Source organism: Lipotes vexillifer, unplaced genomic scaffold (genome assembly GCF_000442215.2).
Source record: "Lipotes vexillifer unplaced genomic scaffold, Lipotes_vexillifer_v1.1 scaffold578, whole genome shotgun sequence".
Taxonomy (NCBI): Eukaryota; Metazoa; Chordata; class Mammalia; order Artiodactyla; family Lipotidae; genus Lipotes; species Lipotes vexillifer.
The window spans coordinates 1,108,335-1,117,987 of record NW_006780523.1 but is presented as its reverse complement, the minus strand read 5'-3'; the positions used below and the strand labels follow the sequence as shown (position 1 = coordinate 1,117,987).

The 9,653-nt window shown below is 43.2% G+C and overlaps 1 pseudogene; it reads left to right on the top strand.

Annotated features, from left to right (window-relative positions):
- The window catches only part of LOC103089260 (ubiquitin-40S ribosomal protein S27a pseudogene), a 49,044-nt pseudogene extending 40,406 nt beyond the window's left edge, over positions 1 to 8,638 (top strand).
- Positions 8,639 to 9,653: the final 1,015 nt, after the last annotated feature.

Below are 9,653 nucleotides of genomic sequence, written 5' to 3'. Positions count from 1 at the left end.
TGCGTGGGCTTCAGTAGTTGTGGCACGCAGGCTCAGTAGTTGTGGCTCGCAGGCTCTAGAGCGCAGGCTCAGTAGTTGTGGTGCACAGGCTTAGTAGCTCTGCGGCATGTGGGATCTTCCCAGACCAGGGCTCGAACCTGTGTCCCCTGCATTGGCAGGTGGATTCTTAACCACTGCATCACCAGGGAAGCCCTGGATTGAAAATATGTTTTAAAATTCCAGAAAGTGGGCTTCCCTGGTGGCGCAGTGGTTGGGAGTCCGCCTGCCGATGCAGGGGACACGGGTTCGTGCCCTGGTCCGGGAGGATCCCGCGTGCCGCGGAGCGGCTGGGCCTGTGGGCCATGGCGGCTGGGCCTGCGCGTCCGGAGCCTGTGCTCCGCAGCGGGAGAGGCCACAGCAGTGAGAGGCCCGTGTACCGCAAAAAAAAAAAAAAAAAAATTACAGAAAGTTCCAGAAAACAAAACTTGAATTTGTCACCTCAGCAACCATCTGCGTAGCAGTTACATTGTATCTAGAACTATTTACATAGCATGTACATTAAGTATTATAAGTAATCTAGAGACGATTTAAAGTATACAGGAGGAGGTGTGTAGGTTACTTGCAAATCCTACACCATTTTATCAATATACAAGGGACTTGAGCACCCGTGGAGTTTGGTATCCACAGGGGTCCTGCCACCCATCCCCCACAGATACCACGGGACAGCTATGCCTGAGCCATTGCCAATCAGAAGCAGAAATACTTAATAGCAAGAAATGAGGAAGAAAGCCTTCCAAGCAGAATCACCTGATTAAATACATAGGGGTGGGAAAGAGAGGGGAACCTTTGGGAAGTGATGAGTAACAGAGTTTGGCTTGAGCACAGGATCGATCTAGGAAAGAAACTGCAAGATAAGTCTGCCCAGAGGAATGTCACAGGATGTCTTAAATTCCATACTTAGGAGTTTGAAACTGGAATTTTTTCTGTATTTGAAAATGTAGAAGAGAGAAATGCGATTAAAGCTTCACTAGAAAAATAAACCTGGAATGGAAAGTGAATTAGGATGACATAGAGATAGAAAGCAATTACAGAAATCCAGACAAGACACAATTTATCCATGCAATAACTCATACCTGGATTCCTACAACAGCACCTACTAGTCTTTCTGTCCCCTTCTGGCCCCTCCCATAGCAGCCAGACTGATCTTTTCCAAATGTTTATCTGATGCCCTTATCCTCATCTTTAAAGCCCTTTGCCCTTGCATGAAAATTCAGGTTGTGGCCCTGATCTGCCTGGCCCTGGGCTAGGTATTCTGCTTTATTTCATGACACTAGGCTTCAGCCATACTGGTCTCCTTTCTGTTCCTCAAATAGACCAAGCTCTTTCTACCACAGGACCTTTGCACATGCTGGTTTTTTGTCTGCCATTCTCTTTGCCCTTTCATTATGTGGCTTGCTACCTTTTTCAGGCTTCTGTGACTCATACCTAAAGTAAGAACTCCTTTGTTATTCTCTACTCATCCCGTAGCTTTTTAAACTCATACCATTTAATGAAACATAATTTTTGTTTGTTTCTTACTTGTTCTTGGCCTTTCTCTCTCCACTAGATCTTAGGTGGCATGAAGGCAGAGCCATGTCTGCTTTGTTCACTTCTGCAGTCCCAGTTCTTAGCACAGAGTAGGTGTTCACTAACATTTATTGCTGAATACATGTTAATGATCTACACTGTATGGCAGGCATTGTAATAGGTCCTGAAGAGACAGCACTGAGTAGGAGAGTATCATTGTCAAGTAGCTAACGATCTAGAAAAGGGAGACAGACATGGAAACAGAGCATGGCAATGGAGACAAGAGTAGAGTCAAGCCGACCAACTAGGAGACTCTTCTCACTGTTTAGGCAAGAAACGATGAGGGTCAGAGAGACGTTTAAGTGGGAAAAACTACAGCACTTTTAGGGAGGAGAGAAAGGATGAGTGTAGGCCATCACCCCGATTTTTGGATGAAAGAGAGCGATCACAGTGGCAAAGGAAAGAAAAGGGCCATTGAGGAATATTTTAGATGCAGAACTACAAGTCTTGGCAACTGGTAAGGTTTTGAGGAAGAGGCAGAAATCAAATGATGACTGAGCTTTGAAGCCAGGGAGGCTGCAGGGATGGTACTTACTGTTCTTACCCAAAGCAAAGATTCTGGGAGAAGGAGAGAGGAAAAGAATTTGAAAAATAGATGTTCATTCTTAATTTTCACAACCTCCTCCTCAAACTTAAAGCCTGCCTTTTTATGTAGTACATGGGAAGTGCAGCTTTAAGTCTCATTTAAAATAGAAAATTTTGACGTTTCGACTAGAGAAATAAGCAGTTTCATCCATAATGTGAGAAGGGAAGTCAGGACTACAAATAACAAACACTGAACTAGTGGCCTAAGCCCAGCCACTCTCTGTCATCAACTACCTCTTATTCCACCACATCCAGAGAACGGCAAAGATTTTTAAAGAGGAAAGATTTCATGTAGGGAGAAATATACTTAAAGAAAACCAAAATTCAAGTATATAATTGCACCCAAAAAAGAAACTTAGGCAATTTTTGTGAGCTTTGGGCATCAGGAATACTCACTGATGGTCTTAAAAAATTAATTCCTGGGCTATATTTGACTTCAAGTGAGAAGATAGCCTTCCAGAACCAAATTTTTTAAAATTCAAGTATTATTTTCAAGAAGTAGAAGCAAGCATGCATCTCTGATGGTTAAGTTGGCTTCAAGATTCTGCAGAGAACTTTGAGCCAACTTTCTACCCTCTGAACCTTCCCACTGGCTGTAATTTATGTCCATGAACGGCACTCATGTAAACATGTCCAACTTTCTATGGCTACTTGGAAAAAACTGGTCTCAGAATACGGTCTACTCAGTGGCTGCCCAGAACTTAATTAAAATTCCCAATGGACTAAGCTGACTTCAAGTGGTGCCATAACTAAACTTCCTAAAGCTCTTCTGCGGAAAAATATGACATGAATCCCAAGTCCAGCCACGATCAATCTTGAACACTCCAAGCACCATAATTCATATTGAAGCTGTCTCTACACTGGCAAGTGTTTTCCAAACAAAATTGATGTTTAAGCAAATGAGCAATTCATTTGGAACAGTCTTAACAGATCAAATGCATTTGTACTGGTAGAAAATGATTTTCCAAAGAGTCATGGAGGCAAAACAAAGACCTCTGAGTAAACCTGACTTGCTTCAAAAATATACCCAAAGTCTTCGAAAAATCATTTCCATTTCCCTAGTCACCTGTGAGATCTCACCATGAGACTGATGATGTTGCTGGGGGGAAATTCTATTCTTCAAGAGTTTAACAACATAATAGGGAGATAAGTGTGTCTTTGTGGAAAACAATGGAGTTTGGAAGCAGAGAGACTCAGATTCAAATATTGCTTCTGCCACTCTTAATATTTGGCATGTAATGTAACCTCTTTTGGCTTAGCTTCCTGTGTTTTCAAAAGGGATTATGCCACCAATGCCATATCAGTGTCACAAGAATCAAATGAGACAATGTACATAAAGTAACTAGAATGATGCCTAACATGAGGTACACAGTACACAGATTTTAGGCAATTTTTCCTTTATTTTGCTGGAAAGAAACAGCTATGCACATATTGAAAAATGCCACCCTCGCCTTGGTACATCTCTAGGTTGCAGCCATGAAATCTGCATTTGTCACCCTTTCTTTTACTTCTGTTCATATTCAAGTTAATTTCCCCTTCTATTCTCAAATCCGCTTTGTTGTAGCCTCTTTTATTTTCCAAGACAGAGCTTGATTTTTTCCTCCAGAAAGTCTTCCCCATATCATCAGAAACCATGTACTGACCCAGTACATCTCATGGCTATGTTAACCTGATCTATCTCCCCCACAGATGCTCAACATTTTGAGGGTGAAGCCAACGTCTAACTGAATTGCTCCCAAGTGTGCTAAGCTAATATCAGTTGATGAGGTCAGTTGGTATGAAATTGGTATATTAGGGCTTTAGTAGAGGGGACAGTAGAAGTAGGAGGAGCGGTGGTCAGAGAGACTCTGGCATAAGCTTGACCATCTAAGTTTAGATTTTATTCTACTGGCAACGGGAAGATAGTAGAGGAATGGCAAGTCTGACTTCTATTTTATAAGAGCCACACTCTCCTGAAGTACATAAATCAAAACTCAGAGGGTGGAAGAAACATGACCAGTTATCAGACGACTGTAACAGTCCAGGAGAGAGCTAATGATGGTTTGTTTACATGGTTTGGTAGAGGGCGCTGTGGAAGAAGTGGACATGTCTGAGATGGAGTCAACACAGTTTGCTGATGGACTGTATACAGGGGTGAGAGCAAGGAGTCAAGAATGATCCAGGGCTTCCCTGGTGGCTCAGTGGATAAGAATCCGCCTGCCAATGCAGGGGACACGGGTTCGAGCCCTGGCCCGGGAAGATCCCACATGCCGCGGAGCAACTAAGCCTGTGCGCCACAACTACTGAGCCTGCGCTCTGAAGCCCACGAGCCACAACTACTGAAGCCCGTGCGCCTAGAACCTGTGCTCTACAAGATAAGCCACCGCAATGAGAAGCCCGTGCACCACAACGAAGAGCAGCCCCCGCTTACCGCAACTAGAGAAAGCCCGTGCACAGCAACGAAGACCCAACGCAGCCAAAAATAAAATAAATAAAATAAATAAATTTATTTTAAAAATACTTTAAAAAACAAAAAAAGAATGATCCCAAGTTTTGCAGCCTGGGCAACCGGGTGAATGATGACGCAGTCTGCCGAGACAGGGAACATCCAGAGCACCTCTCCCTCCTGTGCAGGACTGTGTTTCACTCACCTTCTCCCCACTGCTTTTCACAGTGCCTGATAGACAAGTAGCGCCTGACAAATGCAAGTTGCAGAAATGGTCTGCTAGATTTCCCATAGCAAAAATCATCCATAACACTTGAAATGTTTCCTGTGATCCTTTGGGCTTTAACTGAACTGAAACACAGATTCACTGTTTACTACAACGTTGTAAGATTGTGGGTTTTCCATTCTGTGGGCTTAAACTCTAGATGGCTGAAGGCCAAACAGGATTCTGTCTTCATACATGCATAACAAGGCCATGCATCACGCTCCTCTAGTGACGTACCTACTCAGGACCTAGGAAATCCTGAATAATGATAAACTACTCCAAGTGATGGTCTGAGGCTGCCAGAATGAGATATTCATGTGGGATTAGTCAAGGAGTGTAAGCTTACTGAGGACAAAGCCTGTGAGGGACTCCGTACACATTAGAGGACCTTGCACATATTAGGCCAGACTGTATGTCTAACGCTGCTATATAATTTTCATACATCTAGTTTAGTACAAAAATAAGTATGTGTAGAAAGGGGATGAAATTAACCATGATAAACTGTAAACAAATAAGAAGACTCACCTACAAAGAACTTTAACAGTAAATTATGATATCTTCTAGTGTCATCTACTGCTTACTGCTTGAGATACAGAATGAGTCTAGTTGATCTCTTTCACCATTTTAATGATATGCATCCTTAAGATTAAAACACGAAGCTTTTTCAGTACAGCCATTATCTTGGCACCCACTCAGGGTAACGAAATTTCTTACATCATTGGGTATAGGGCAGGATTCCTAGACCTCATCACTACCGACATTGGGGTTGGGTAATTCTTCATTGCAGGGGGCTGCCCTGTGCACTGTAGAATGTTTAGCAGCATCCCTGGACTCTACCCACTACATGCTAGTAGCAACCTCACTCCAACTGTGATATCCAAAAATGTCTCCAGACATCGCCAAATGTTCCCTAGGGGGCAAAACCATCCTAATTGAGAACCTCTAGTACAGGGAAAAGGAATTGATATTCATACATTCATTTATTCATTCTATAAACTATCTGAATGCCTACCAAGAAGTAAACAAGCCTCTGGGAATACACTGGGGGATGAAACAGATATGGTCTCTGCCGAAATGGAGCTTCCAGCAGAAAAGAGAAAGAGGCAACCAACAAGTACACAAATACATGCCTGCAATAAGTTTTTTTTGTTCTTTTTTGTTTCTTACAGTAGGTCCTTGTCGGTTATCTATTTTAAATAGAGCAGTGTGTACATGTCAATCCCAAACTCCCAATCTATCCCTCCCCCTGCACCCTGCCCTCCCCACCGCCGTAACCTTAAGTTTGCTCTGTAAGTCTCTGAGTCTGTTTTGTAAGTTCATTTGTATCATTTATTTTTTAAGATTCCGCATATAAGCGATATCACATGATATTTATCTTTCTCTGTCTGACTTACTTCACTTAGTATGATAATCTCCAGGTCCATCCATGTTGCTGCAAATGGCATTATTTCATTCATGCCTGCAATAAGTTTTATGAAAGAAAAGAAAAGGATGTCCCGGACAGGATAGTGAGGGATGGCATCTATGAAGAGGTGGCATTTAAACTGTGACCTGAAGAGTGAGGAGAAGCCGGCCAGGGAAGAGTGGGAAGAGGAGTGTCTGAGTCCGAGAGAACAGCATGTGTGAAGCCCTTACTATGACCCAGACAGTGTGCTGGTCCCACTCCACGCACGTGTCGTTTAGGAAGGGCGCCCTAGGTCCTGGCTGCCCACAGCAATCCCATGTGCACCTGTGGCCCTCTGATTATTCGGATGATGAATTAGACTGACACCTTACATTCAAATATTACAACATTTGAAGGGGATTTGGTTCCTCTCTCTATGCTACACATAGGCTTGCCTCAGAGATATTGCAAGTTTGGTTCTAGACCACTGCCATAAAGCGAATATGACGATAAAGCAAGTCATGTGAATTCTTTGGTTTCTCAGTGCATCTAAAAGTTATGTTTACACTGTACTGTAGTCTACTAAGTGTGCAATATCTTTCTGTCTAAAAAGATGATGTTTGTACCTTAATTTAAAAATACTTTATTGCTAAAAAATGCTAACCATAATCTAAGCCTTCAGAGAGTTGTAATCTTTTTGCCTCTATGTTGGTGGCTGCTGACTGATCAGGGTGATGGTTGCCGAAGGCTGGGGTGGCCGTGGCACTTTCTTAAAATAAGACAACAATGAAGTTTGCTGCATTGATTGACTCTTCCCTTCACAAACGATTTCTCTGTAGCATGCAATGCTGTCTGATAGCATTTGACCCCCAGTGGAACTTCTTTCCAACTTGGAGTCAATCCTCTCAAACCCTGCTGCTTTATCAACTAAGTTGATGTCATATTCTAAATCCTTTGTTGCCATTTCAGCAATCTTCTCAGCATCTTCACCAGGAGTAGATTCCATCTCAAGACACTTTCTTTGCTCATCCATAAGAAGCAACTCCTCATCCATTAAGGTTTTGTTTTGTTTTTTTTGTTTTGTTTTTTGCATTACGCGGGCCTCTCACTGTTGTGGCCTCTCCCGTTGCGGAGCACAGGCTCCGGACGCGCAGGCCCAGCGGCCATGGCTCACGGGCCTAGCCGCTCTGCGGCATGTGGGATCTTCCTGGACCGGGGCACGAACCCGTGTCCCCTGCATCGGCAGGTAGACTCTCAACCACTGCGCCACCAGGGAAGCCCTCCTCATCCATTAAGGTTTTATCATGAGATTGCAGCAATCCAGTCACATCTTCACGCTCCACTTCCAATTCTAGTTCTCTTGCTATTTCCACCACAAATGCAGTTACTGCCTCCACTGAGGTCTAGAACCCCGCAGAGTCATCCATGAGGGTAGGAATCAACTTCTTCCAAATTCCTGTGATTGTTGATATTTTGACCCCTTCCCATGAATCACAGATGTGATCCCTTCCTTTCCAGAAGGTTTTCAATTTACTTTACCCAGATCCATCAGAGAATCACTATCTACGGGCAGTTATAGCCTTAGGAAATGTATTCCTTAAATAGTAAAACTTGAATGTTGAAATGACTCCTTGATCCATGGGCTGCAGAAAGGATGTTGTGTTAGCAGGCAGGAAAACAACATGAATCTCCTTGTACATCTCCATCACAGCTCTTGGGTGACCAGGTGCTTTGTCAGTGAGCAGTAATGTTTTGAAATGATTCTTTTTTTCAGAGCAGTAAGTGGGCTTAAAATATTTAGTAGCCTGTGGGCCGGTGCGGCACCCTTTCTTTTGGATCCGCCATCTGCAGTGGCACTGCCGCCAGTTTGCGGATTTTCATGAAGACCCTGACAGGAAGACCATCACTCTCGAGGTCGAACCCTTGGATACAATAGAAAATGTAAAGGCTAAGATCCAGGACAAGGAAGGAATTTCCCCTGACCAGCAAAGACTGATCTTTGCTGGCAAGCAACTGGAAGATGGACGTACTTTGTTTGACTACCACATTCAAAAGGAGTCCACCCTTCATATCGTGTTGAGACTTCATGGTGGTGCTAGAAGAGGAAGAAGAAGTCTTACACCACCCCAGGCAGAACAAGCATAAGAGAAAGAAGGTTAAGCTGGCCGTCCTGAAACACTATAAGGTGGATGAGGATGGAAAAATCAGTCGCCTTCGTCGGGAGAGCCCTTCAGATGAATATGGTGCTGGAGCTTTTATGGCCAGCCACTTTGACAGACATTTCTGTGGCAAATGTTGTCTGACCGATTGTTTCAACAAACCAGAACACAAGTTTATTAACCAAGTATATTGGTTAATAAAAGACATGAACTAATGGAAAAAAAATATTTAGTAAACCATGTTGTCAACAGATGTACTGTCATCCAGGCTTTGTTGTTCCATTTATAGAGCACAGGCAGAGTATATTTAGCATAATTCTTAAGGGCCCTAGGAGTTTCAGAATGGTAATCGAACATTGGCTTCAACTGAAAGTCAGCAGCTACATTGACCCCTAACAGGAGAATCAGCCTGTCCTTTGAAGCTTTGAAACTAGGCATTGACTTCTCCTCTCTAGCTATGAAAGTCCTACATGGCATCTTCTTCCAATAGAAGGCTGTTTCATCTATATTGAAATTCTGGTGTGTAGTGTAGCCACCTTCATGAATGATCTTAGCTAGATCTTCTGGATAACTTGCTGCAGCTTCTATATCAGCACTTGCTGCTTCACCTGGCACTTTTATGTTATGTATACGGCTTCTTTCCTTAAACCTCATGAACCAAACTCTGCTAGCTTCAGACTTTTCTTCTGCAGTTTCCTCACCTCTCTCAACCTTCACAGAATTGAAGAGTTAGGGCCTTGCTCTAGATTAGGCTTTGGATTAAAGGAATGTTGTGGCTGCTTTGACCTTTTATCCAGACCATTACAACTTTCTCCAGATCAGCAATAAGGCTGTTTCAATTTCTTATCTTTTGTCTGTTCACTGGAGTAGCACTTTTATTTTCCTTCAAGAACTTCTCCTTTGCATTTGCAACTTGGTTAACTGTTTGGTGCAAGAGGCCTAGCTTGTGGCCAGTCTTGGATTTCAACATACCTTCTTCACTAAGCTTAATCATTTCTGGCTTTTGATTTAAAGTGAGAGATGTGTGACTCTTCCTTTCACACTTAGAGGTAATTGTAGGATTACTTATTGGCCTAATTTCAATACTGTTGTGTCTCAGGGAATAGGGAGGCCTGGGGGGAGGGAGAGAGTCGAGGAAATGGCCAGTGGGTGGAGCACTCAGAACACACACAACGTTTATCGATTAACTTCCCTGTCTTATATGGGCACGGTTTGTGGCCCTAAAACAAT